Source organism: Ailuropoda melanoleuca, chromosome 9 (assembly GCF_002007445.2).
Source record: "Ailuropoda melanoleuca isolate Jingjing chromosome 9, ASM200744v2, whole genome shotgun sequence".
Classification (NCBI taxonomy): Eukaryota; Metazoa; Chordata; class Mammalia; order Carnivora; family Ursidae; genus Ailuropoda; species Ailuropoda melanoleuca.
This window is the reverse complement of record NC_048226.1, coordinates 28,516,265-28,543,087: the sequence shown is the minus strand read 5'-3', so window position 1 is coordinate 28,543,087 and position 26,823 is coordinate 28,516,265. Positions and strand designations below refer to the sequence as shown.

The following is a 26,823-nucleotide window of genomic DNA, read 5'->3' as shown; positions in this document are numbered from 1 at the left end:
GCGGCGGCGGCGGCCCCGGTAGCTCGGCGCCCCCCAGAGGAGGGAAAGTTGGGACCTGGCGAAGAGGGACGCCCCCGGGCGCGGCTGGGAGGCTGCTGGGGAAGTGAAGCCTGTGGAGAGCTGGATACGGGGAGAGTGGGCAGGAAGGGCTTCTCTCTCTTTTGCTAAGTCTACACCGTCATCCCACTCCAAACACGGAAAGATCCAGCGCAGGGTCACCAGCCGCGCCAGGGCGACACCCGGGGGCTCTTTGCCTTCTCACTTGGCCCTGTGGTTTGTGAGCCCGCTAACGTGTGGATTTGCTGGGTTGTTTGGGAATTTTTAGTGGTTCGGTTGGTCAATTTGTTTCTCCTTTGCCCTTTGACTCATCCGTTCTTGCTACTTTTCTTACCTCCCGCGTTGAGGACTAGCAGTCTGAACCCCCATCCCTCCCCCTCCGTGTCTCTGCACCCTCCGTCGGAGAATTTGATTTCGTTTTTCGTCCTTTGACAACGTTAAAGACGGCTGAGAGCAGTAGGAAGGAGATTTCCCACCTTTAAATGTTAACTTTCTTGCAATCCGTTGTTTTGTTTTGTTTTTTCAAGATCCAAGTTTAGGAATTTGAGAGCTGTGGAATGAAGTTATTAGAAGGCTGGAGTTGAGGGGATAGTGACGAGTTAAAAGAAAACTATGATTTCATCTTTATTGGCTTTGCTATAGAAAACCTAATACATTTTTCTTCTGCCTCTGTTAGATGTGGTAAGATTAGACGTTGAATTAAATATTTGGAGACTTACATAAAAGGCTATTTTTAGGTCATTGGATGATGTATGTCAACAGCTTTTCACCTGAATTGGGTTTGCCTCAAGGATTCTGTTTTGGGGCCTGTGTACTGATTTTTGTTCAGCCACAGCATCTTTTTTTTTTTTTTTCCTGATAAATGAAATGTTGTAGAAATGTGTGTAGTGGGAGAACCCATATTGCTCTCTGTAGTGTGGAAGTGAAAAACGTGAATTATGCACAGGGGTAAAACTTTCCATGAGCAGTCTTGGATACTTGCTTCATGATGTTTTCTCCTGTAATCTCAGAGCATTTCCAGATAGCTCAATTCACTGACTACCTTAATTGCTTTCTAAAGTGCCTGGCACATCTTCTCTTCTGTGACTCGTTTAGTAAGCTATAATGGCAGTTATGGTACATTTTCATGGCTTCAAAGATGGGAGTTATAGTTTCGGCCCAGAGATTAATAGTTAACAATGGAAGCAGAATTCATACCATTCCTAGTGAGTTTGGGCTATGACCAACTCACAAACTATGTGAAAAAACAAACATCTTTCCATAGCTGTCAGAGGGGGAAATATTTTATCATGTCTTTATTTTGGAGACTCTAACTTGATTATATTATGTGGGAAAAAATGTCAAATTATTTTCTTTGAGGCTTTGTGATGTGTGGTCGTCCTTTCCATCCTCTATCTCCCATTTAGGGGCTGATACTTAATGTTTGGCTGGGTTCCAGGATGGGAAGAAAATATTTTGGCGAAAGGAAAAGATAAGATTGCTTTGAACTGTTATGATAGTATAAGTATTTATTTTACCCAGTGATAGTACAGAGAAACTTCCTTGCTAGTGTTTGTACCCCATTAACGTTCTGTCAGAATACATTTTTAGGAGTCTACCCTGAGGCCTATAAAGAAATAATGCCACTTCATAACTGTTTCTGACAATCACATTAAAAAATGTGTTCCTGGAATGCATTATATGTGTACTCATATAAACATTTATCTTTGTACATTTATGGTAATGTAAATATTTAAGTCTGAGAGCTTAAAAACTTTTATTTGCTTATTTGCATACATGTTTTTCAACATCTAGCAGTGCCAACCGTATTTGCCAAATAAGCATCAGCCATAAATTCATGCTTTGGCACATTTCATATAATAACTCTTCTAAATTGCTCCATGGTGAAGCATCATGAGATTAGCATTTGCTTCATGAGAGAGATTTGTTGTTGTTTTTAACTGTAATGATGTGCTGTTTAAGTGGAACAGGTGCTGGGCTCTAGCTGTTTGTGTTGAAACCTGCCAAATCATACTCTTTTGTTGGTTGGGTTGTTTAAGTAATTTAGGAACCAGACTGTGGCCCCTGGCATGCCAAGAGTGAGTTCAAGGTTCCATATCACTGCTGCAAATTCCTATTTTCACTGTAAGAGGCAGGCGTGTGTGATGAGCTTTACTTTCTCCTTGCTGTTCTCTCTGTAATTCCTATTCCTCACCACCACCCCAGTCCTTTCATTACTAAAGCTCTTTGGAAGGCTTGGAAAGTCTAGGCTCCTTTCACTGCTGGTTTGTTTTCCTTGTAGAACTAGAAATTCTGGGAACTTGCAGGCCAGGAATAGATAGTTCATATTTATTTTACAAATATTTTGAGTGCCTTTTAAGTGGTAGGTGTGGTAGGCCCTGAGTGTACGTAGAATGATGTTCCTTCTCGCAAGCAGTGTACAGTTGAGGAGGAGAAGATAGTTGATAAGTGACAATTAACAATGTGATGTGATCTATGACACAGGTGTAAGTAGATTCCTATGGGTGGAAGCACTACTCTGAGAATTGGGGTGGGGTATGTGGGGGTAGTTGACTCAGACTTGGGGTAGTTGTGGAGGGGGAGTCGAGTCAGGTAGGTGGGGTAGTTGACTCAGGTAGGGTAGTTGACTCAGACTTGGGATCTTAGGGAGGGGAAGTCCTGAAATGCATCCTTGTTGGTTACTTGAACTAATCTTCAAAAGTAGGACTTAACTAGGTACAGAAGAAGGGAGAGGACAATTTATTTTATTTTTATTTATTTATTTTTTGATAAAAGACCAGTTTATTTTGCTCCTTAACCCATCTGGCCTCCCCCTTCCCTTAAAGGACATTTTAGACTAGTGCTGTCCTATAAAAATGTAATGTGAGCCACAAATATGTCATACATGTTTGAATTTTCTAGTAGATTCATTTAAAAAAGTGAAAATCTTTTTAATAATGTATTATCTAACCTGATATAGCTAAAATATTATCATTTCAACATGTAATCAATATTTTGAAAGTATTGAAATATTTGACATTCCCTTGTTCATATGAAGTCTTCAGAGTCCGGTATGTATTTTAAATTTAAAGCACGTTTCAACTTAGACTAGTCACCTTCAAGTAATCAGTAGCCACAGGTGTACAGCACAGTTTTCCAATGGGGGCCAGTGAAGTGGTAAGAAGCCAAATCACTGAATGCCTTATCAGCCAAGTTAAGGAGCTTTAACTTTATCCTGAAGGCTGTGAGCATTTAGTGGGGGAAAATGCTGTGATGGAATCAGTTTTGTGTTTTAGACCTATCATGTTGACAGTGAAGTGAACGCTGGATTAGAGAAGGGCAAAACTGAAAGCAAGATCAGTTAGGAAGCCATTTCAGGTGAGAAAGGATGGGGGATAAAAAGGGGTGGGGTGGATATATAAGAGATTGAGGAAGTATTATCAACAGTACAGGGTAAATAATCAGATTATGGAGTTGAGCAAGGTTGAAGATTTAGGATGATTCCACATTTCTGTTGGGCCCTACTGTATGGGGCAGGCAACCGAAGAGAAGCCAACCATCTGTGCCAGACAGACCAAAGATGAAAAAAGGAAACTATGAGAGATTTGTCTCAGAAGCTGAGGGAGGACAGAGTATTTCAAGGACTAGGAGTTGTCAACACTGTATCCTGCCATGAAAAGGCCAAAGAAGATAAGGACCAAATAAAATTTCTGAGACTTGGTGATTAAGATGTCATTTGTAACTTTAGCTAGTGCAGGTAGCTACATTGCAGTGCATTTAGGGGGTTAATAGTGAACGACAGAAGCTTAGTTAATTCAGGGCTAATACAGTGTTTTCAACAGAGAACTGAAAAAAAGAGTATAGGTGGAGGGAGATGCAAGGGATTTAGAGAAGTTTACTCCCTCCCCCTTTTAAATTAAGAGGATTTGGGGCACATTTTTTTTTAAAGATTTTATTTATTTATTTGACAGAGATAGGGACAGCCAGCGAGAGAGGGAACACAAGCAGGGGGAGTGGGAGAGGAAGAAGCAGGCTCATAGCGGAGGAGCCTGATGTGGGGCTCGATCCCACAACGCTGGGATCACGCCCTGAGCCGAAGGCAGACGCTTAACCGCTGTGCCACCCAGGCGCCCCAAGGGGCACATCTGTATGGGATTGAAAAGAACCAAAGTTGGGGAGACATGGGCAGGGAGAGAGGGGGAGAAAGGTGATTGATGGATCCAAAGATTTGGAAGTAGTAGAAGGGCATGAGATCCAAGGCATAGGTAGAGAAATTGGCCTTAGATAGGAGGTGATTTTCCTTTCCAGTGAACAGAAAGGAAGGAGGTAAAGTTGGCGATAAAGTTGTAACTGACAGGGGCAGGAAGGAGAATGAGTTGATGACGTATCATTTTTGAGTACCTTCTAAAAGTGAAGGAGAATGTGGTGGAATAGGAGTTCTTAAAAAAAGTATGTGAGTTTATAACAACTTCCAAGCGAATGAGAGAGAGAGAGAGAGACATGGAGGGAGAGAGGGGCAGACACTGACACAGACATGACTAGGAGAATGAAGGATGTTTAGCGGCATTGAGGGCCCTTTTGAGATTGTACACCTTGGATTTGTAAGATTTGCATGGTGGTTTGATTTTTTTTCTGCAGCGTGATCACTCTGTATATAGCTGAAGAAACTTTAATACTCCCAGGAGCTCATAAGATAGGTACTGTTAATCTCCTTGATTGTAAGATGAACAGCTGGGTTGCAAAGACTGGTTGTTCAGTTCTAGAACCCAGACTGTTATCCATTGCTTTGCAGATGCCTGCCTAGAAGAGATTCCTGAAGGATAAGGAAATTATTGATATTGAGGATTGTGACTGAATCAAAGTACTGTGGAGTCCAGGCTGGATCATGAACAGGAATCCTGGAAAGGGTGATTCAATTAGGAGAAAATGAAGGGCATGAAAGGGTAGATAAATGTCACTGTGAAGCTGAAGAGCTGGTGAGGAGGAAGCAATGATACTAGCTTTTTTTAATGGAGTACCTACTATATGCTAGTCACTTTACCACCTTACTTCTAATTCTAACATTAACTCTACAATGTGTTATTAACCTTATCATCTTCCCTTTGTCATTCTCCATCATATGAAGAAACAGGATTAGAGAGGTTATATAATCTGTCCAGAGACCTACACTATCAAGTGATGAAACCATGATCCAAAGCTTATTCTTTTTTTCCAATTCATATTCTTCTTTTTAAAAGAGTTTTTATTTTTTTGAAGTAAGCTCTAGGCCCACTGTAGGGCTCAAACTCACAACCCCAAGATCAAGAGTCACATGCTACAACTGAGCCAGCCAGGCACCCCCAAATCATATTCTTCTTAAGTAGTTAAGACAGAAAATGCAGTAGTGATGAAAAGTGGTTGAAAGACACTGGGATATTTAATTTAGGATTTCAGAGGTGTATCATTCATTTAACAAATATTTGTTGAGCATTTAGTACACGTGCCAGGCATTATTCTAGGTACACAGGTTATAATAGCGAACCAAACACAAAATCCTTGGCCTCATGAATCTTATATTTTTGAGAGGCTGAGGCAGACATTAAACAAAATAAGTGAGAGTTATTATTATATTAGAAGGTGATAGATAAGTGCTGTAGAGAAAAGTAAAGCAAGCAAGCAAGAGGGACAGGAATGCCACAGAGTCTGTGCACTTTTAAAGAGGATGTCTGGGAAGGACTGGTGAGAAGTGAGCAAAGACTTGAAAGAAGTAAGGGGCATAGTAGGTAGAAGAAACATTTTGCATTGGCCCTGAAGCAAGAGATGTGTTTGGCCAGTGTTCCTGCACTGGGCTGAACAGAAGAGAAGGTGGTAAGGTCAGAGAGATAACTGGGTCCATATCTCATAGAACCTGTAGGCCATTGTAAGCACTTGCATGTTTACTTTGTGCAATGGAAACTATTACAGGGTTTTGAGCAAAGGAGTGACATGATCAGATTTATGCTTTTAAAAACTTCATTCTGGGCCATATGTTGAAAATAGTCTAAGGAGGTACAGAGGAAAACCAAGAAGACCTGTTGGGAAGCTCTCCTAAAAAATCCATTTGAGAGAGAGTCTTGGACCAGGGAATTGAAAAGTGATTGGATCTGTTAGATTTACAGAAGAGTTGCGCAGATTGTACATAGAGTTTCCTTACACCATGTTTCTTAAGCTTCCCGTTATTGACATTTTGGACTAGATAATCCTTTGTTGTAGGGGTTGCCCTGTACAGTAGGATGTTATGCAGCATCCCTGTCCTTTATCCACTAGATGCCAGTACCGTCTCCCCAGTTCTAACAATCAGAAATGTTTCCATACATTACCCAATGGCCCTTATAGGGCAAAGTTGCTCCTATTAAGAACCACTACCGTACACCCTTCACTCTGTTTCCCCTAATGTTAAAAATAAAGACATAAAAATAAAAAATTAAAAAAAATCTTATATAACCATGGTACATTTATCAAGCTAAGAAATTAACATTGGTACAATACTTCAAACGAACTCCTGATTTTATTTGTATTTTACCAGTTTTTCCGCTAATATCCTTTTCCCATTCCATTATTTAAACCAGGATATTACATTGTTTTTAGTTTTCAAGTCTCCTTTACCTCTTCTAATGCATGACAGTTTCTTGGTCTTTTCTTTTATGACCTTGAGACTTTTACAGAGTACGAGTTACTTGTTTTGTAGAATGTTCTTCAGTTTGGGTTTTTTTATGTTTTCTCCTTAGAGTGGGGTTATGGATTTTGGGGGGAAGAATACCAAAGCAGTGAAGTACCCTTCTTATGATGTCATACAGGAGATGCATGATACCAACATGACTTATTATTGACAATGACTTTGTTAAGGTGTTTTCTGGCAAGTTTCTCCACTGGAAAGTTATTTTTCCCTTTCCGTTCTCTGTTCATTAGAAGCAGGTTGCTAAGTCCAGCCTACACGCAAACGGGGGAGGAATTAAACACCTACTTCCTGGAGGAGGAGAATCAAAGAATTTGTGACATACATTAAAGCCACCATAGTAATTGGTAAATATTTGGGGAGGGGATACTTTGAGGCTTTGCCAGTATCCTGTTTCTGCTCACGAATTTTAGCATTCATCAGTAGATAATGCTTGCAGTAATTATTGCTGTTGTGTTCTAAAAGTACTTATTTATTTCCCTCATTTTTTCCTGTATTTATTAATTGGAATTCTTTGGTAAGGAAGACTTGTCCTTTCTCATCTGTTTTTCTATCTACCCATTTAATCATTTATATCAATTCCAGTTCATGGATATTTATTTTATTCTTAGGGTTATAGTTCAGTGCTAGCATTATTTATTTTATTGACCGAATCATCCAGCTTTGGCCATTGGGATCTCTTTTAGGTTGACTCTGTGTCGTTTGCCATACTCCTATCATTTGTTTGTGCGTATACTTGTACACTTCTCTATTCTCGGGTACTGCTAGATGCTTCAGGCTCATCTTGTATTTTTCCTGCACAGCCCTAGGCTCATTTTTTCAAGAAGCTGTGGCTTCTTTTATCAGAGAATGGTATTTTGAGGCCAAGATCTGAATGCTAGGTGTGCTTGTTGCTACTGGAGTATCACACCTTCTAGGCACACTCAGTGGACGGAGAGCTAGGAAAGACATGTATGTATACTAATCTATGTGTCCACACATATCTGCATTTATTTCTGTATATAAAACTAGGCCTGCATTTATACTTATGTGACTCTGGTTGGATATGTTTTGATCTAACTATCTTTGCTGATGGATTGGATATAGAATGTGAAAAGAGAGTGGTTAAGGGACTCCAAGGTTTTTGGCTTGAGAACCAGAAGGATGGAGATGTCATTGTCAGAGATGTGAAGATTGTGGGTAGAGCAGGTTTCTGGGAAGAGTTCAGGAATGATTTCTGGACTGGCTAAGTTTTTGAGATGTCTAATAGATATGCTAATAGAGATATCAAGTCAGCAGCTGAACAAATGAATCTGGAGTTCAGAGGAGAATGGTCCAGGTTGGATATGATTGGGAGTTGTCAGTGTAGGTGACATTGATGCCTGAGGAGTAAATGTTGATAGAGAAGAGGTTCAAGGACTGACCCCTGGAGCATACCAGTCAGAGAGATGAGGAGGAGCAGTTCTGCAAAATGTTAAGGATTGGGGTGTAGCTATAGGATGGATTCCATATCCATCACTAATAAACACTATTTTCAAGGTGCTGAGCTGTTTTGGGGGTTAACCTTGTTTTCTTCCTCCATAAATTTACAGTCTAGGATGGGATAAATCACAGACTTAAAAAGAGTAGCAGTGGAAGGCTACTGGGTAATAGTATAGATCCTGGAGAAGCTTGTCGGAGGACATGAACAAAAGAAGCGAACGGCAAGCGAACGGCAAGCGTGCCAACTGGAGGTAAACATTAACGCAAGCATGTGTCAGGCAGGAAACTTGCCAGGGCTTCATGCACACAACTAGTAATTATCGACAAGCAGAAACTCCTCCCTATGTTGACCTTGGTTTCTTAGGTTGCTTCTGCACTTGGTCTCCTGCCATTACAAGGCTTGGGGTTGGTAATTGTACCTATGGTCGTTGGCTATCAATTAAGCCACTCAGTGAGCTGGTTAGGAGGGTTTCTGATGCACTTTACTTTTTAACTTTCAGCCTTCTGCCACCTTTTCATAACCAGTGGGATTCAACTCAGGACTGCTTCAGATAAAATGTTTCCATGTGCAGTCAAGTAGCAGTGGCCTTACCTTCTTCTGTGAACCTGCTTATTTTTTGACTGCTTCTTAGATGGTCTTTGACATTCCCATGTATCATTTGGTTATTAAGATCATACCCAAAATACATTTATAGAACTTGAAGAGTAATTTAAACTTGTATCCTAGTAAACCGAGGTTTTAGTAAAATATTTTAATTTCATCTTCTTTGTACTAAAAATGGAAAAAAGGCTTTCATTGCCTGCTGATAAGAGGTAGTAGAGAGTGAGACAGATTAAAAGTACCTATCGAGTAATTATTTCTCATTCACTCCTAAGGAATTACAAGAAAAATAAGGGATTTATCTATTTTACAGAATGGGGGCAGAGAATTACAGGATTCCATTCTCAGTTATTCCACTGAATTGGTTGGCAAAGCTGTTATCCCCTTATGTATACGGGTGTGTTGTATTTATTAGTTGTGAGAAACTTGAGCATATGCTGAGTGGAAAGAGACTCTGTCACTATGTCTTATTAGCATGGTCCCTAGCACATAATGGATACTCAAACGATTGTTGGATGAAGGAAGTACATAAGGTACTTGAAAACGTGAAGTAAGATATAAAGTAAGACATGTAGAGTTACTTAGCTTGTTCAAGAAAAGTTAGGATACTAAAAACTTTAGTTGTCTAAGTCAGAATTAGGGCAAAGTAAAATCTGTATGGTAACATTCTCATTTTAGACTAAGCCGGGCAAATAATACTACTCTGTAAAAACGTGATCACTTTTTTTCGGGTAGCCCATAATCCTACCCTCCAGTAGTAGAATTCTTCTAGTTCAGGGGTCAAACTGCTTAAATTTGAATCTTGCTCAACTACATACTAGATGTTTGACGTTAAATTTGTTTCTGGACTATTCTTCCGTTTCCTTATTTGTAAAATGAACATTTCTACCTACTTGATGAGGTTATCAGGTGAAGTAGTAGATAGCAAGCACATATATGTTTTGATACACAGTAAGTGTTCAGTTAATTTTAACTGTTACTCTAAAAATGCTGAGAGGCTAGTATCTTAAAGTTTTTCATTTTCTAGAAAATCATGTATGCTGAGTGAGGGAAAAGGGGAAAAACCCTATGTGAAAAAGGGAAAAAGACTGATGGGAAGTATACTAATATATTCACGGTGATGTATCGGAACTATGAATAATAGGTTTTCTACTTTTTGCTATCTCCATATTTTCCCTCTTAGTTTGTTTATCAGATTTTTGTAACATATTTAACTGTGAGCCAGAAATGGGCTTTCAAGAGCGTATTACTTTTTGAGCGTTAACATTGCATATGGTTAAGAGATGAATTCTGGACCTAGACTGCCTGGGATTGAATCTCATCTCTGCCACATATTAGCTGTGTGATCTTGGGAAAGTTACTTTATTTCTCTATGCCTTAGTGTTTTCATCTGTAAAATAGGGATAACAATAGTACCTAAGTCAGAGGGTTTTTAATGAACTAATATTTATAAAGTGTTTAAAATAATGCTTGGGGCATAGGAAGTATCATGTGTTTGCTGATAAAATAAAGGATGGTAGAAATATTACATTTAAAAATTAGTGAAAGATTTTAGCTTCCCAGTGTACTTATAGGTTATTCCGCAAGTTTTCCTTTAACTCTCCTATCTCTACCTTCCTGAGCTGCTTTGGTTCCACTGATTGTAGAGAAGCAGGACAACTATTTTTCTCATAAATCCTTTGTATGACAGGAGCACTTTTCATTGTTTAAAATTAGGATCTAACCCCCCTCACCCTCCCATAATTTTTCAAAACAGATTCAGTTACTTTTGTTACTACAAGGGAAGATGCCATGGTACACCTCTTAAATGTTTTGGAATAGTGAGTTGAATATTTCAAATGCTGAGAAAATGCTGTCTTCTTCTTCCCAGGTGTGCAGCAGTTTTTATAGATTTTATTTGGGTATGAAGTAGGAGTGATTGTGGGAGTTAGTGTGAAAGAAGATTTAAGGCATTGAAGAAGCAAGAAAAAAAAAGTATTTTCCTAATGCCAGTTCTCTCCTTGACTTGAAAATTCTGTTAACAGCAATATCCTCAGACTGTTTTTCAGCATTTGCCTATTAAGGACTGGCTGTATTCACAGTGTTAAACCTTACAACTAAATATTTCAGGTAGACTGACAGATCTTTTTTTTTAAAGATTTTATTTATTTATTTGACAGAGATAGATACAGCCAGTGAGAGAGGGAACACAAGCAGGGGGAGTGGGAGAGGAAGAAGCAGGCTCATAGCGGAGGAGCCTGATGTGGGGCTCGATCCCATAACGCCGGGATCATGCCCTGAGCCGAAGGCAGACGCTTAACCGCTGTGCCACCCAGGCGCCCCAGATTGACAGATCTTAATTCAGCTATTTGTCCCGAAGTTAAAAGAGGTTGTTGGTTTCCAAATTCAGTGAGGAAGTTAGTATAATAATATAAGAGTGATGAGAGGTCCAGAAGAGAATACTGTGGTTTGATAACCTTTTTTTCTTCTATACAGTGTAAGATCAAATTTACTGTTTCTTTTTAAAGATTTTATTTATTTATTTATTTATTTATTTATTTATTTATTTATTTATTTGTCAGAGAGAGAGAGAGAGAGAGAGAGCTCGCACACAGGCAGGGCGAGCAGTAGGCAGAGGGAGAGGCAGGCTCCCTGCTGAACAAGGGGCCGGCCGGATGCAGGACTCAATTTCAGGACCCTGGGATCACAACCTGAGCCAAAGACAGATGCTTAACCAACCCAGGCTTCCCTACTTTGTTTCTTAATATGCTCTTTTCTATATAAAGGTAGCTTGTGGAATGATAGCATCAGTGAATATACAAATTGCACCATCAATAGCATAGAAATAATTTATAAATAGAGTGGTTCCTAATTCAGGGAGCTGAACTTTTATTATTAACTTAGATTTTACTCCACATGAATATTTTTATTAAACATATGCAAATAAAATTTGAATCCTATTATAAACGCAACTTGTAGTTCTGTTGTCAGTTTTATATTCCAAAAGTCTAACAAAAAATCTTGTCATTGAGAGAAGGTTGTGTTTTGTATTCTTTTGTAAAAGGCAAATTTGGGCTTTGTAGCTGCATGAATACTCTCTTATCTTCTGCAGGACTGTGTGGTCTGCATTTTCATGGACTGGCTGTCTGACTAGGAGACTGAGTCCTGTACGATATGACTTTCCTTTAATTCTCTGTCCTTTTTAGCTTTAAATCTTTATTACATATCAAACTACACATCTTTAAAAATTTCAAGTTATTATGATAGGAAAAAAGTTAATTTTTAATGTAGAAAATTGGAAAAATATAGAATAAGTAAAAAAGGAGAAAATCTGCTATCCTTCCAACCAGAGATAACCTGTACTGATAATTTGGTGCCTTTCTCCCCATTTTTCTGCATATATATATATTTTTCAGAATGCCTAGTTGACATCATACTGTGTATGGTAGAGATACAGCTTCTGTGTCAGTTATAGTCAGTACAGTAAGCTGGTCATTCTGTCAGAGACACGTAGGTGCTGAGACTGGCCGAGGAGACAGACTCATGCTCACTTATAGGAAATACTTTGCTTTTAGAGGAATTGGTATTTTTCTCTTTTTCATATTGTTAAACTAAATTGGAATATTGTCTGTGTGCTAGGACACCACTACAACCTCTTTAATGCATGTTTGAAGCGGCTCCACTTTTTAATAATCTCATATCCTGATTTTTTTCTGATAATTGATTATGGACATTTTCCTATGTCATTAAAATATCTTACATCTTCACCAACCCATGCTCACTTTCAAATAGAGGACTGACAATAATAAGGGGTACGATAGTTGAATAGGCCCTTGATAGTCTCAAAGAATGTATCTCAAATCTCTTAGGCATATCTATTAAGGACTGGGTGCTGTTCAATAGAAATAATGCATGCTACAAATGTAATTTCAGATTTCCTAGTAGCCACATTTTTAAGAGTACAAAGAAATGGGGGAAATTAATTATAATGATACATTTTTCTTAGTATAACTAAAATATCATTGCAACATATAGTCAATATAATAAATTATTGAGATGTATTGCAATTTTTTTGTTGCTAAGTCTTCAAACTTTGATGTATATTTTCTACTTATAGCACATCTCAATTCAGACTAGACACATTTCGAGTGCTCAGGAGTCACATGTAACTAATATTAGCACAGTCCTGGAGCATATAATTTCTCCCATAAAATAAAACAAAATAGCACTTTTCAGGTACTTTAGAGTGGGTTAGTATGAGAAGAAGACTACAAAGCCCAGTTGCACTGGGGATACTGAGCACTCATTTTGGTGTCTTATGAAATTTTAAAATTTTGCCTCAATAAAACGACACATTCCTGTATTTATTGACCTTCATGTCAGAGAATAATGTTAAATTTGTAGTCATGTAAAGGTTTACTGTGCATACTTACCTGTAGCTATTCTCAGGATAGTCAATAAGATCAATTCCATATTCCAAAGATTTTGGATAACTAAGAGTTTGCAAGTACACTTCATGGTTTAAGACCTGAGGACAAATGTATCCTTCCTTGTAGAGAGTGCTTTTATGAAGTGTGTAACAAACACGTACGCACATGTACATGTTACATATATGTGTACAAAGTATGTATATTATATACACACATACATACACATTTATCATAATCCTCATCATTACTCTGAAGAAACAGTAGCAATTAAAATCAATCTTTTCTTTTTAAAATGAATTTGTGGCATGATGAGAAAGACATGGCATGATCAGGAAGATCCCTAAGATTAGTGAATAAATAATATATAATAGAAGAGTAAAGAACAAGCTTTGCTTTTAATTTAGTTTGTGATCATGTGAAAAATTCCTTAGTATCTCTAAGCTTTATTTTGTTCTGTAGGATGGAGATAATCCTGCCTTTTTTTCTTAATATGATTTTGATTATCAAATGGGATGAGTGGAGACTAAAGGGACATCTTTATGTCCCCAGGACTTAATATAGGGTTTGACACACTGGCACCCAATATATATTGTATTCAGAGTCTGAATATATGTTAAAGAACTTTCTAAACTGAGAGTGCTGCAAGTGGAAGCTATTATGTTTTTACTTGGTTTGTACTATTTCTTCTTATTTAATTTCTTGACTGGAATATGAGAAGTGTAATAATTAATATTTCCCCATTTACTCAATAAATAGGAGTGCGTGTTGTGGTTTTATTTTTACTTACCATTATTATTTTATTCACCAGATCTGTCTTGTCTGTAAATAAGTATATCTCTAAAAATGTTACAATTATCTTGTTTTAAAAGATGTCTAGCACTTAAATATCTTCACCTGTTTAGCATAAACAGTTAATAATTTTTTTGTTGTTATTGTGAGATAGGACTGTTTTCACTGTAGTCCATCTTTATCAGCTTAAAAATCAGCCTGAGACACTAATGCATGCTTATTGGATGTCAACATTGTTGAGGCAAAGTAGTAGTATTTTAATTACCACACTGTGGTTTGGTAACCAGAAACTGCCCCCTATAAGAATGGCTTTCTTATTTATGTAATGATGGGAGAAATTCCATCTTTTTCCTCCAGAAGGGATCCAGCTCTTCATAAATGCTTAGTGTGGAAGTAAAACAAAATTATAATGCAAGAGCCAATAATGTGCACCCAGAACAGCATTTCAAAGTGATCCTCATGAAAACATTAGCTTTTTCTAGCACCAGCTATGAGTTTCTGTAACTGCCCACTCACTGAGTCATCTGTAGCAATTGAAAATTTGGATATTTCCCATTTTTTAGGGTATATTTTTTGATAAAGTGGCTTCCTTTTATCTCTTATGAATGAAGTAAGCAGCCTCATGTAAAACAGCCTGCGCAGCGTGGCAGTGTGCCTCATTGTTTCCTGGGGATGAGGAGCTTTAGGAAGCAGTTGAATATTGTCTGTGTGCTAGGACACCATAAACTAAATGATACACTACCAGGAGTAGTTCTGTTCCCCCACTTCTACCTTCCCCCAACACCTATGCGTATCTTTGGATATTTAGTGACAGAAAGATAATCAAATCAAACTCGATTTTTTTTTCCTTTTTCTACCCATGACAGTAAATGTTAAAATTGTTGAAATCAAGAAATATAGTACAGGGACGCCTAGCTGGTTCAGTTGGAAGAGCATGTGGCTCTTGATCTCAGGATTGTGAGTTTGAGTCCTACGTTGGGTGTAGAGATTACTCAAATAAATTTATAAAAAAGAAACATAGTACATGTTAATGAAAGAGATCTGTGCAATGACAGTGCAGACCATTTGGCCAAATGAAAACTGAGTGATGTATTGATTAAATGAAATGTGAACCTCAATTAAAGGCAGAGAAGAGGTAACTTAGTTTTTTTTCTTGATGTTTCTCCCTGATGTCTAGGCTAGATATGCATTTTTTTAAAAGTAATTCTATTACAAAAAAAAAAATCCTCTGCTTATGTCTATTCCATTCTGAATTTTACTGTTTGTTGTTGTGTTCAGACACAAGGGAAGAAGGATTGAAAGCTTGTCCGTTTTCTTTAATTCTATTTATGTATCTTGCATCTGCTCATTCTTAGCTTAGAAAATACTAATGATAATTGGTTAGAGAAGATGTTCATCTCATGACTATTTATAGTAATCTAATTCTGAATAACTTTTATTATTAGGCCCTTAAATATTCCAACCCATGTCAGCAAAAGCTCCCTAAGAAAGTAAAACTGGCACCTTTAATGTAGACCAAATTGTTGCTCATGCATTTGACAATATGCTCTGCATTAACTTTTGGTCCTTTCATGTCAGTATCTTTCATATCAGTTCAAATGACAAATAATCTGTGGAAAATAAAAAGGTATGTTCATAGCTGATTTGGGAATTTAATTGAGCCGTGACCTACAATTTTTGTGTTGAGCTTTTTTTTTTAAGAAGCATAAGAAAGGGATATGATTTTACTTGCATAAGTACTTTTCATACCCTTAACAATTATATTGTGACTAGTGCAGATTGGCTCTTGTGTGGTAGTTCAGTTTCTGGTCCTTGGGTATCATTTCAGGGAAATATTAAGAGAGCAAGAAGGGTGGGTATTTTTAAGGTTTAGTGCTACAGTTGAACCACTGCTTGAATTGCCAGCAAATTGAACTTCTGGAGGTAAGGAAATGGAGTGTATAGCAAAACTTTTCTTTAGGGAAGAAAAAAAAGTTGCTCATGTTTGTAAGATGATTAATTTGGAGATAGTAGTTTGCAATTTGAGGATATTGTGAGCAGTTAATATGTAAAACACAGTTATAATAAATGAGTTACAGAGTATGTATGAAAGCGGTGTTTATGGTATCTAGCTTAGTTACAGTGGCTTAGAATATGCATTTTGAAAGTGTAAGATTTCTTTGTTCTGACCTACTCCTTTTAGAATTTAAATTTTCTAAGTTCTTGCCATTTATTGTAAAAGTGTTTTTTGGGTCTAAGTACCCTGTCAGTTATTCTGATTGTTCAAACAAGATTTTTGTTTGTCTTTTGTAGTGTTTGGAATTAAGGACCATATGCTAAATATTGGATATGTATCTGGTTTTAGAGATGGTTTCTTTAAAAATGTTCCTAATTAAACAAGTTACAGATGAATAATATCTCAAGGGAAATGAAACAGTGTAGCAATAAATAGAGAAGCCAAATTCCTTCTGCATATCTCTCCCTCTATTTACCTCCCAGGGGTAAATAAATAGTAATCACTGCAGTCAGCTTGATGTCGTTCCAGGTCTTTTATTCTTTGTGTGCGTGTGTGTGTAGTTTTATTTTATGTCTGTATTTTTTTTTAACATATTCTATACGTTGATCTGCATTCTGTCCTCTACCCAATATGGATTATATCTTTTCCTGTCAGTACAAACAGTTGTATCTCATTCTTTAAACTGCTACATAGTATTCCTTTGCATGGAGTTTTCACAGTTTTAGTTTATTCCATTAAAAAAATTGAAAGCAGTGCTCTTGCACTTGTATTGCACGAGCTTACCATTTTAAATCTAGAGATGGTAAAGATCATTTGATTTCAAGTCTCTTTTCTGAGTAAGTAAAACACAATAAATTTTTTATCAAAACTGAGAGGAAGCAAAAATTAGTTAATTAGTTGGATTATTTCAACTTTTAAAAATGCCTGAATTGTGTTGTATTGTTCCAGGTATATGATTTAATGCAGTTGAAACTGTGTTGTTGTTGCATCACTGAACTCCCACTTGTAGTTGGGAAGAACAGAAATGATTACAGTTTTTCTGCAGTGAGATAGAATCATAAAAAGCAGCTTATATTTAGGCTACACAGATCTTTGATGACTGTAACCAGAAAGAAGATGATCCCTAAGGGTAGGTTCCCTGTGTTTTCCTGTTCATTGTTAGATCCCAGGCACCTCGCATTGTGCCTAGTGTGACAAAGACATAAAGATGTAGGAATGAATGAAGGGGTACGTAAAGGTCCTATATATGAAGCATGTCTGTCTTTGGGCCATGTGTTGAAAATAACCTAGCAGTTAAGGCTGCAGAGCTTGACCTTGAATTGCATTGGTATTAACACATCTATAATACTGTGCACTTGTATATCTGATAATTTATCCAAAACCTTGAGTTGTTTTGCTCTCTTGTTATCTTTACTTTCTTGTATAAGTAGTCTTTCTTTCTTTTTTTTTTTCAGGTGGATTAACATTATCTAAGTTTTTATCTAAGTTTCTTAGGAACCTTTGGCCAAACCATTCAAAATGAACAACTGTGATGAGTAGTTTTTGGTGTGTCTTTCACCTGTGGTTCCTATCTTTATTGTTACCATATTGAGGATGCTTGCTGTTTTCAGTTCAGTTAGGAAGCATTTTCTGAGTGCCTACTTTGTAACGGACCTGATGCTAGATAGTGGGGGTACAGAAATAAATGAACTGCAGTCCTGACCCTCCTGCCTCTCAGTGCCCAGAGGGGGGAATACAAGAATAAGAGAGTGTCAGTGCTACATGGCAAGTGCAATTATAGGGGTATATACTGGACCATAATTTTGTGCTTGGGCATTAATTTGGCCATTCTGAGACTGAGACTGTCTGTAGGCTAGGAGTTTAAAGTATCTCTAATGCTTCATCATGCTTCATATTCTGACATTATTACTTTTTGGAGAACCTACAGCTGAACAACTAGTTTTTAGTATGTTTGTAGTATTCTTCCCTCCCTCTTTCAGTTTCTTGGATGTGAGCTACTCTGTTAGAGCAAAGGACTGTGAACCAGCTCTAGCTTCAGCTTCTACTTGCTGCTGGAAAAAACCTCTTCTCCCATAGTTGTTTCTTTTTATATTTGTGGTTGGACCTTTATAAGTCCATATAGATCCATATTTCCATCCCACTAGAGTGTAATCTCTATGGTTGTAGGACTTCTTGTTCACAGATGTATTCCAGCACTTAGAATAATAGTGCCCGGCATATGGCAGACTTGCAGTCAATACTGTTTAATGAATGGTATGTGACAACCCTACATAGAAGACTGAGTGAATCTTTAATGCACAGATCTTGTTTCAGAGCAAGGGGTTGTGTTCCTATTCTTTATGTGAAGCTTTGTTGATTCCATGTAGCTTAGCAGCAGCACCTCATAACCACTATCATTTGTTAGGGTTACTAAGAAGATTCCTACTGCAGTGCTTACCCAGGGATAAGGAGAGAGGCCTTCAGTGAAGTCATCTTCTGGGCCTGTGAGGCTGGATTCCAAGATCGCTGTGACATTAAACAAAAATTTTGGTGGAGGAGTGAACTCTCATAGTCCTAGGGAGCCTTTTGGGTGTATCCTACCCAGGCAGAAGCTCTTATCTTTTTGGTTATGGCATCATGGAAAGAGTTCCTGGAATTCCCCGGGGCTCCCATCCACTAGGTCATGTCCCAGGAAAGCTGAGAGGCAGTTCTATTGTTGTGTTGAAGAGCTGAGGATCTACAGTCAGACCTCCTTTTTTGGAATCTTGATACTGCCATTTCCCTTATATATGATCTGCAGCAGATTACTTATTTTGTGTTTCAGATACCTCATCTGTAAAAACAGGAATAAAATAGTACCTAATTCATAATGTGGTTTGAGGATTAATATAGGCAAAGAGCTTAGAATATGCCTGGTACATAATACCAGTGCTCTGTAAATATTCATATTTACTTATTTGGTGCAGAAAAACAATTCATGTCTTTTAACTCATTTTTATTCTGTGCTTTCCTGAGAAGTGTGAGAAGGCACTGAGGTACAGCTGATGTTCTGGGTATTTCACAAAGGTGGGGTGTGGAGGTGTATGGAGGCCGGTGGAGGTGTGTTGAGCATTAGATGGCGCATAGCATCAGCTTCTAAGGCCCTCATCCATCACTATGTGTCAGATGGAAAACAGGTGGAGAACCTTTGATCTGGAGAGCTCTAATTATCTCCAAAGTAGGCCATGCTCAATTTGACAGTGTCATGATTTTTAATATTTGAAAGTTTTGGAATTACTGCTTTGGGATATAACCCTTTCTTCTTCAACCTCTTTCCTGCTTTTGCTTATACCGCTGAATGAATATGATGCTTCATTTCCCACACAGATACCCAAATAGCTCTGACTGCCAAAATATTTGTTATCTTACTTTCAACACGTAACTTGTTGACATGTTATTGGGTACTTAACATTTTCACTATTACCTGGGTTTGAATCCTAGTTTTGCCAAGCTTCAGGTGTTTTGTTAAATGGGATGAAAGTGTCCAGCCCATAGGATTGTTGTAAGGGTTAATAAAAACAAAACACTTAGCGTAGTACCAGGCATGCGGTAAGTCTCAAATATTGGTTGTAAAGTTAATATATTTGTCCTGATCAGCATGGTGGTCATTATTGTTCCATATTTCACATTGCCAGTGAAATACAAATCTGCACTAATCCTCATTTCTGCTTGGAACTGGAAGACTAAATGGAATGTAGCAGCTCTCTGCTTGAAATATGTTGTAACCTTCCTTTTGCAGTCAAGATTTTACTACCTTCAAGGGCATACAGGGGTGCTGGAACACAGTAAGTCTTGAGAGTTGGCTTTTCTGGTCCTGTATTTCTAGTTCCTTTCTGCTGAAATATTGTAGTCCAGATTTTCATTACACACTTCCCTTGGTAGCTTCTCCAATAAAATTTCAGTAATGTGATTTGCATTCTGTCCTTGAATTGAGGCCAGAATTAGGAAGTACATTCAGTTCTTTTTGGTAGCAAAATTCTGTAACGGCCTATGAGATAAGTTTGGTGATAATAACATACACATTTTTATGTATAACCTCCAGTTTACCACTTACCCTAGATTTGTTGCATTTCTTTTCCTTTAATTTGAAAAACATCCCTGCATGATAGGCGGTATCATCTCTCCCTTTTACAATTGAGAAAACCGAGGCTCAGAAAGTTTAAATAATTTGCTGTGTAACTTAGGCACTGAACACAGTGAGAGAGTTAATTCACTCCATACCTTTTTTCTTCTCAAAATTATAAAGTTGAATCCCCAAATTAGGGTCACAATTTTTCCTGGAGAAATTTACAAATGATTTGGCAACATACAGAGCTTAGGTAAAAGAAAGGAAATAGGTGGAAAGAAGGTATGGAGAGGTTGAATCCATAAATGTGGGCCAACTACAAAAGATAAGCAGAGAGTATCATTCAAGCACTTTTGGTATTGAACCAATTCGTAGAAGGCAGTTTCCCTGTTGGAGGATTTTTTTTTTTTTTTTTTGGTAGTGTCACATTTTAACTTGGAGATTCAAAATTCAACTTAAAAATATATGTAGAAGAGAGGGTGAAGATAGTATTAGTGGAAAGGAAAATGTAGACATAGAAATGTTACGTGTATTTAACAGAAGAAAATGATTCAGATGAACTGTTAAAGACATATGAGCTAAGTAGGGGTTCAACGTAGGTATGGTTCAGAGAAGGCTAATTGCAGATATTCTTTGATTCAGGTAGAGAAGATTCAGATAAGCTTTCTGGAGTTGTTGCCCTAGAATTAAATTATATCTTTCTGGAAATGAGATCCCAGTGTGAGACTTTATTATTTATTTGGAATTTGTTTAAGCAGGGTGTGTGGAGGTAAACCCTGACTACTTTCGGAGGAGGTATCTGGAATATACTTCTGGGTCTGATGTGAATTTCATTAGCTGTGTGTTAGCCTGTCATATCTGTCACTGAGGCTTTAGCTTTTACCTAAGAAGCCTGCCTTTTTTAACATTTTCGCTTGTTTAAACCCATACAAGAGGCTCAAATTTTGCATCTTCAATTTACCTATAAACTGGCTGCATATACTTAAGACATACTAAATAAACCGACTTGCTAGCATTTGCTTCCACAGGATAAACTTGTTTTGCCTCCCTTCCCCATCAACTGCTCTTCTCAGACTTGCAGGTTTTTCGGGGAGGCCCTCTTCTGCACAGTTGCCCAGGCACCAAAATGCTGAGGTCACTTGATTCATTGTCTCCCGTCTTGCCAAATCTGGTAGTTCTTCATTTGGAATGTATGGTTTGTCCTTTGCTCTTCATCGCTACTACTTGAATGTTTTTCCTTTTTTGCTAGAAAGGAAAAAGATCATTGTTTCTTGGGTGGTGGCTTTTCTTTTTTAGAATTCCCATAAGGCTCTCCAAATAATTTTTGAAAGATGTTTTCCTGGATAGTGCCTTTTATGTTTCGCTTATTTTAGTTATTCAACCAATTTAGTTTTGCGGCTAGTGTACGTCACTGGAGAGGTGGCTCCTGTTGGAACAGTAAGTTTCAGTTCTGCTAAAAGAGATCGTTTGGATTAGCCAGGGTTGCAGAAGAGGAGTTGAAACATCAGCTGTTAACAGTAATAAAATCACTTTCCCCTTATATGACTGTTTTGAATTTGAAGAACAAACTCATCTGTTTTGCCTTAAACAAAAGGTGAGATGTGTTTGAAGACAAATATTTGCAACCCACGATGAGGGAATTCCTACCCTACAAAATTATTTCAGGAACAAGCTAATTATGTTTACACCTGGGCAGTGAACATCCAGTGATCTGAGGGGATGACAAAGTGTATGATCTTTCACTATTTTAAAAGTGTGTTGATGTATTTTTTTTTTTAGAAAGAATGAATTTTATAATTTATTAATTTAAGGGAGCAAATGTATTTGTAAAAAAGATTATCAGGAATGTAGTCAGTCCTTAATGGCAGTTTTCTTGTGGGGAATATTAAAAGGGAGGGGATAATTTCTGTTTGAGATTTACTCTATGTTGAGAACGCTGAAACAGTTCAGAAGCACATCAGGAGCATTAGTAAATTTATATGTCTGAATTTGTTTAGTCAACAAGTTGACTATGTTTTGTTCAGATGGATTGTTTAAAGATCTTTGGTAAAAGATTTCTTCTCCAACATATTTCTGTTGTGCAATAACCTATACATATCTTTGCAGTTGAAGTATTACATCAATGAGGCATTGAATTTGCAGTTCAGTAGGAATCAAACAGAGTGGTGTAGTGGAAACCTCTTTCTGCAAATGGCCTAACATGATGGACGATGATATGTGGGACGTGGGGAAAGCCACGCTTCTCTCTTGGCTTTGGTTTCTACTCTGTAGCTTAAGAGAGTTAGACTGAGGATCCTCCCAGTTCTGAACTTCTGATTTTGTGGTGCCACCCAAATCGCTTCTGAGCTGTTTTCTTAGAGAAAGGGGTGTTTGTCCCATAGCCTTTTCTGTTCTCTCGAAGCCAGCTTACATGTTCTCGAGTTTGGAATTTTTTTTTTTTCTCTGACTGAAGTTAAGTGACCTAAACAGATAATGAATTTTGGCAATAGTGTTATTAGTTTTGTGCTGCCAACCGCATTTTAGTAACAGAGCAGGATTGTTTCTAAATTAGAAATCTATTAAAATTCAGATGTTGATGAAAAAGGGCTTTAAACACTTTGTGTACACAGAGCCATTCTTAGGGTTATCTGAGATGCTCATTCTAATAATAGCAGCAACAGATAATGAGGTAGTTGAGAACCTGGATGCTGGAGCGTGTACCACCTGGATCCACACACATCTGGCTCTGCCACTTGCTCCCTTTGTGACCTTGGACAAGTTATAATCATAGCACATATCTAATAGGTTTGCTGAGGAATAGATGCCTGGCCTGTGATTCCTTATCTGTGTAGCTGCTACTGTGAATTTATTAATTATTTTTTACATGCCAGGGATCAGGTCCTCCTCTGATATCTCCTTTAATCCTCATAATAATCCTGTGAAAGCGGTACCATCATTATCCTCATGAAGAGACTGTTGGCTAAGAGAGGTTAAATAACTTGCATCACATATGAAGCAGGTGCTAGAGTCATGATTCAAACTAGGTCTTTCTGACTCATTCTGAAGTCTAGGTTCCTTCCTCATCTGTGTACAGTTGACCCTTGAACAATATGGATTTGAATTGCATGGGTCCACTTGTATGGGGTTTTTTTTCTCATTACAGAATAGCACTGTAAATATATTTTCTCTTTCTTATGATTTTCTTTTTCTTTTCTTTTTTTTTTTTTGTGAAAGTTTTCATTTATTCATTTGAGATAGAGAGAGCAAGCACAAGCAGGGGGAGGAGCAGAGGAAGAGGGAGAAGCAGGCTCCCCACTGAGCAAGAAGCCCGATGTGGTGCTCCATCCCAGGACCGTGGGACCATGACCTGAGCCAAACGCAGCCACTTAATAGACTGAGCCATCCAGTCACCCCAATCTTTCTTAAGATTTTCTTAACATTTTTTATCTAGCATACTTTATTGTAAGAATACAGTATATAATATACAAAGTATGTGTTAATTGACTTTGTCATTGGTAAGTCTTCTGGTCAACAGTAGGTTAATAGTAAAGTTTTGGGGGATTTATGTTATACCTGGATTTTTGACTGCAGGTGGGTGGGGGTGGGCACCCTTAACCCCTTCATTGTTCTAAGGTCAATTGTATAGTGCTCTAAGTCCAGTCCTTCGGAAATTCTAAATGCTGTTAATTATTCTCTGGGCATTGACTTCAGGAGGGCTTTGGTGTTGGAAGATCAAGGCTCATCTAGCATTTGAATGCCTCCTGTCACCAGGATAAAATGATTTGACTGTCTCTCCCTCTTTTTTATATTTGGGCCTTTCAGGCTTCAGGGCTCTCTGTGAACTGTTTTCATACACTGTGATGCGATTTGATATATATATATATATATTATTATTATTTTTTTTCCATCTCCTCTGCAGACTGACCCACCATTGGTACCCACTTCCCAGTTTCTATGACGTCAGCCTTGGGTTATAAAAGACTTCTTTTTTGCTAGATCTACCTTGTTAATGGAGGAGAGTGAAAATTGTAACACACAATTTTAATGAAGGTAATAACCTGAGCGTCCACAAAACTCTTACTTTATTCACCAAATATTTAACTGAATATCTAGGTATATGACATTTTAATCTGGAGTTTAGCTCTTGTATTTTTCACTTGAAAATTTAAAAATGGCTTTACCGTGAAAAAACATTGAAAATATAACATCAATTGTTACTTATTTACAAAACTTTAGATTACATTCATTTCAGCTACCCATAGCCACTTTTGTTTTTTTCTCTTGAAAATTCTTTAGTGTAAATAATGGTACACAAATAGGTCTCTGTCATTATTCAACCTTCTTATTACATTACCATACTTAAGGCTGAATAATATGAGTAAGGGTGGTGCTGGGTGTAGACATTTTGCATTTTGAGTTTGAGAAGGTTTTAGCTTCATTTGAGTTGCTGAGTCAACTCTGCTTTGTTCAGTATTTCAGAAAAGTATCTTATACATGGGTTCCAAGTAGTATAATTCTAAAAAGTTAATTGCATTTAAGAAGTTCTAAGAAGTTCTGTCGCCTTCATTTGTAGTTAGCTGAACAGTGGAGATAATGGTGAAGTAATTTTATCCATTTTATTTTGAAAAAGTCTTGGTGTTGGTAATTTTTTTCTGTAAACGGCCAAATAGTAAATATTTTAGGTTTTGTGGACCATATGATCTCTGTCACAGCTCTTCAACTCTGCCAGTGTAGACTACAAAGCCATAGAAATGTAACTCTATGGGCATGACTGTGTTTCAATAAAACTTTATTTATGTAGACTTAGTTTGAGGCTTTTGATGCTGGTCCAGTGAAGAAGTGACCAGTGGTGGAGGGTCCAGTGAAGAAGGCACTCGCGTGATGAAAACAGCTGTGTTTAAGCTTCTGGCAAAATTGGCTGCTAACTTAGAGGAGTCACAATAGTGTTTATATAAAAATAAAAGCAGTGGTTTGAAATATCACAGACTACTAAGAACCGCTCTCACAAGGAGTTCTTTTTCCAAGATTTTGCTCTCACTGAATGCTTACGAGAGTCTTGCATAATATATTATTAATTTAGAAGCTATTATTTGTTCAACTACATGTGCATATTTTAGTTTTCTTTGTACATTTTAAAGTGATAAATGGAAAATTCAGTACCATTCAAGAGAGGAACTACTACTCAGTACTCAAGTAGTTATTTGCCAGATCACATTTTGGGTTGAGTTTCTATTTTTAACTGATATACTGCCTTAAGTTTGCCAAAACCTGATTGCCTTTGGAGGGGAAATGGCATTGTTGCTCTTTCCTCTGCATGGTAACATCTAAAATAGGCAGCAGGCAACAGGGGAAGAGTGAAGATAAAGGGCCAAAATATAATACTCTTTTGAGCTTTTTTTTTTTTTCCTCTACCGAATTTCAATTCCAGTTAGATTGTGCTTTCCTTCACTCTGATCTTTAGAATACTTCATTTATTTTTAAAATTCCATAACCCCCTCAGGTAAATATTTTCTGTATTTTAATTAGTATGAGTTTACTGACATATCTTTATTATGAGCCATTTTGTTAGAATTTAACCTTCTGATCCAAGTTGACTAATGTTTTTATTTGCAATCTATGCTTTATAGTGTTTAATTCTAAGTATGTTTCCCCTCAGTGAGTACTTCTGTTTTAGAGCAGGAGTAACTGACATAAGGTGTACCAAGTGGCTTAGAAAACATTTTAAAATAGTAATTTTACAACTACATTTTAGAGCTTAAGAAATAGAAAAGGTTAAATAGATTGGCCAAAGTTCTTAATACCATATGAGTGTTTTATTTTAGGTCACATTTTTGTGCTCTTATTAAACCATTCATTTGGTAAAATCCCTCAACCTAGTATTATAAAAACGTGTATTGTATATGGGGTTGCAACAGATTTGGGGTTTGTGACCAGTTTGAGGCTCTAACTGGATGGTGTTTTGCTCAAAGCTTCCTTTGTGCCTCTTTTACATTAATGGCATCAGGATGCCGTGCAGCTTCCAATCTGAATCCCTATGAGAGAAAGTTTTGAACGGTTCTGAACAGTGTGGTTATCAGATTTTAATGTATCTTTTAACACTTATCCCGCTTCTAAAAAGACCAAGAGAATGTGGAATCGGATGTTGCAAATTTTGATTCTGATATTTCTTTTCAAGGCAGATATTAATGAAATAAACTGATTTTGTATTTCAACTGCTTGATCACTCGTAAGCTGTTGTATGAATACATTTTCCAAATATTTACAATGACCATTTTAAGTGAAGTTCTTTTTCCTTTATTTTAGGAGCATTATGAATATTCATAAAAGTTCATTTTTTTTGGTGAGATTGATCCATTGAACCCTATATGGAAAAACTTTATTTGTATTTAATCTTGGTTGGATTCCTTTTCAAGAAGTTAGTAGCCATATTCTAAATGTACTTAAAACTGTTAGGTTAATAGGAAGAATACTGAAGATTGTTAGACAACAAATCAAAATAAAAGAAGGAAAACCCCCAGCTGTATATCTCCCTAATGGAGTAGATTGAATACTGTCCTATAGAGAGAACACAGAAGTGGGAGCTCGTGATCATTTTAGCACCTATAATGTGACAGGCATTCACTTGTTTGGAAATTGATAATGCCCTCTATTTTACCATAGAGAGGGGAAATAAAGGGAGCCTAATTCAGACTTGATGTGGGTTAGGGAGGAATGTGTTTCATGGTCCAAGAGGGAGGATGTCAGGAGATTCTTTCTTTTTTTTTTTTTTTTTTT

General features: G+C 37.4%; 1 protein-coding gene across 3 annotated transcripts in view; it reads left to right on the top strand.

The window, feature by feature from the left end:
* The window catches only part of PEAK1 (pseudopodium enriched atypical kinase 1), a 287,490-nt gene that overhangs the window by 398 nt on the left and 260,269 nt on the right, over positions 1-26,823 (top strand). The window contains exon 1 of one of the 3 annotated variants that reach the window (XM_034668005.1): positions 23,990-24,099. The exons of the other annotated variants lie outside the window; for them this stretch is intronic. The gene's annotated coding sequence lies outside the window, so the exon portion shown is untranslated. Of the gene's footprint in view, positions 1-23,989; positions 24,100-26,823 lie in introns of those variants that run through there. 3 annotated transcript variants of the gene reach the window in all.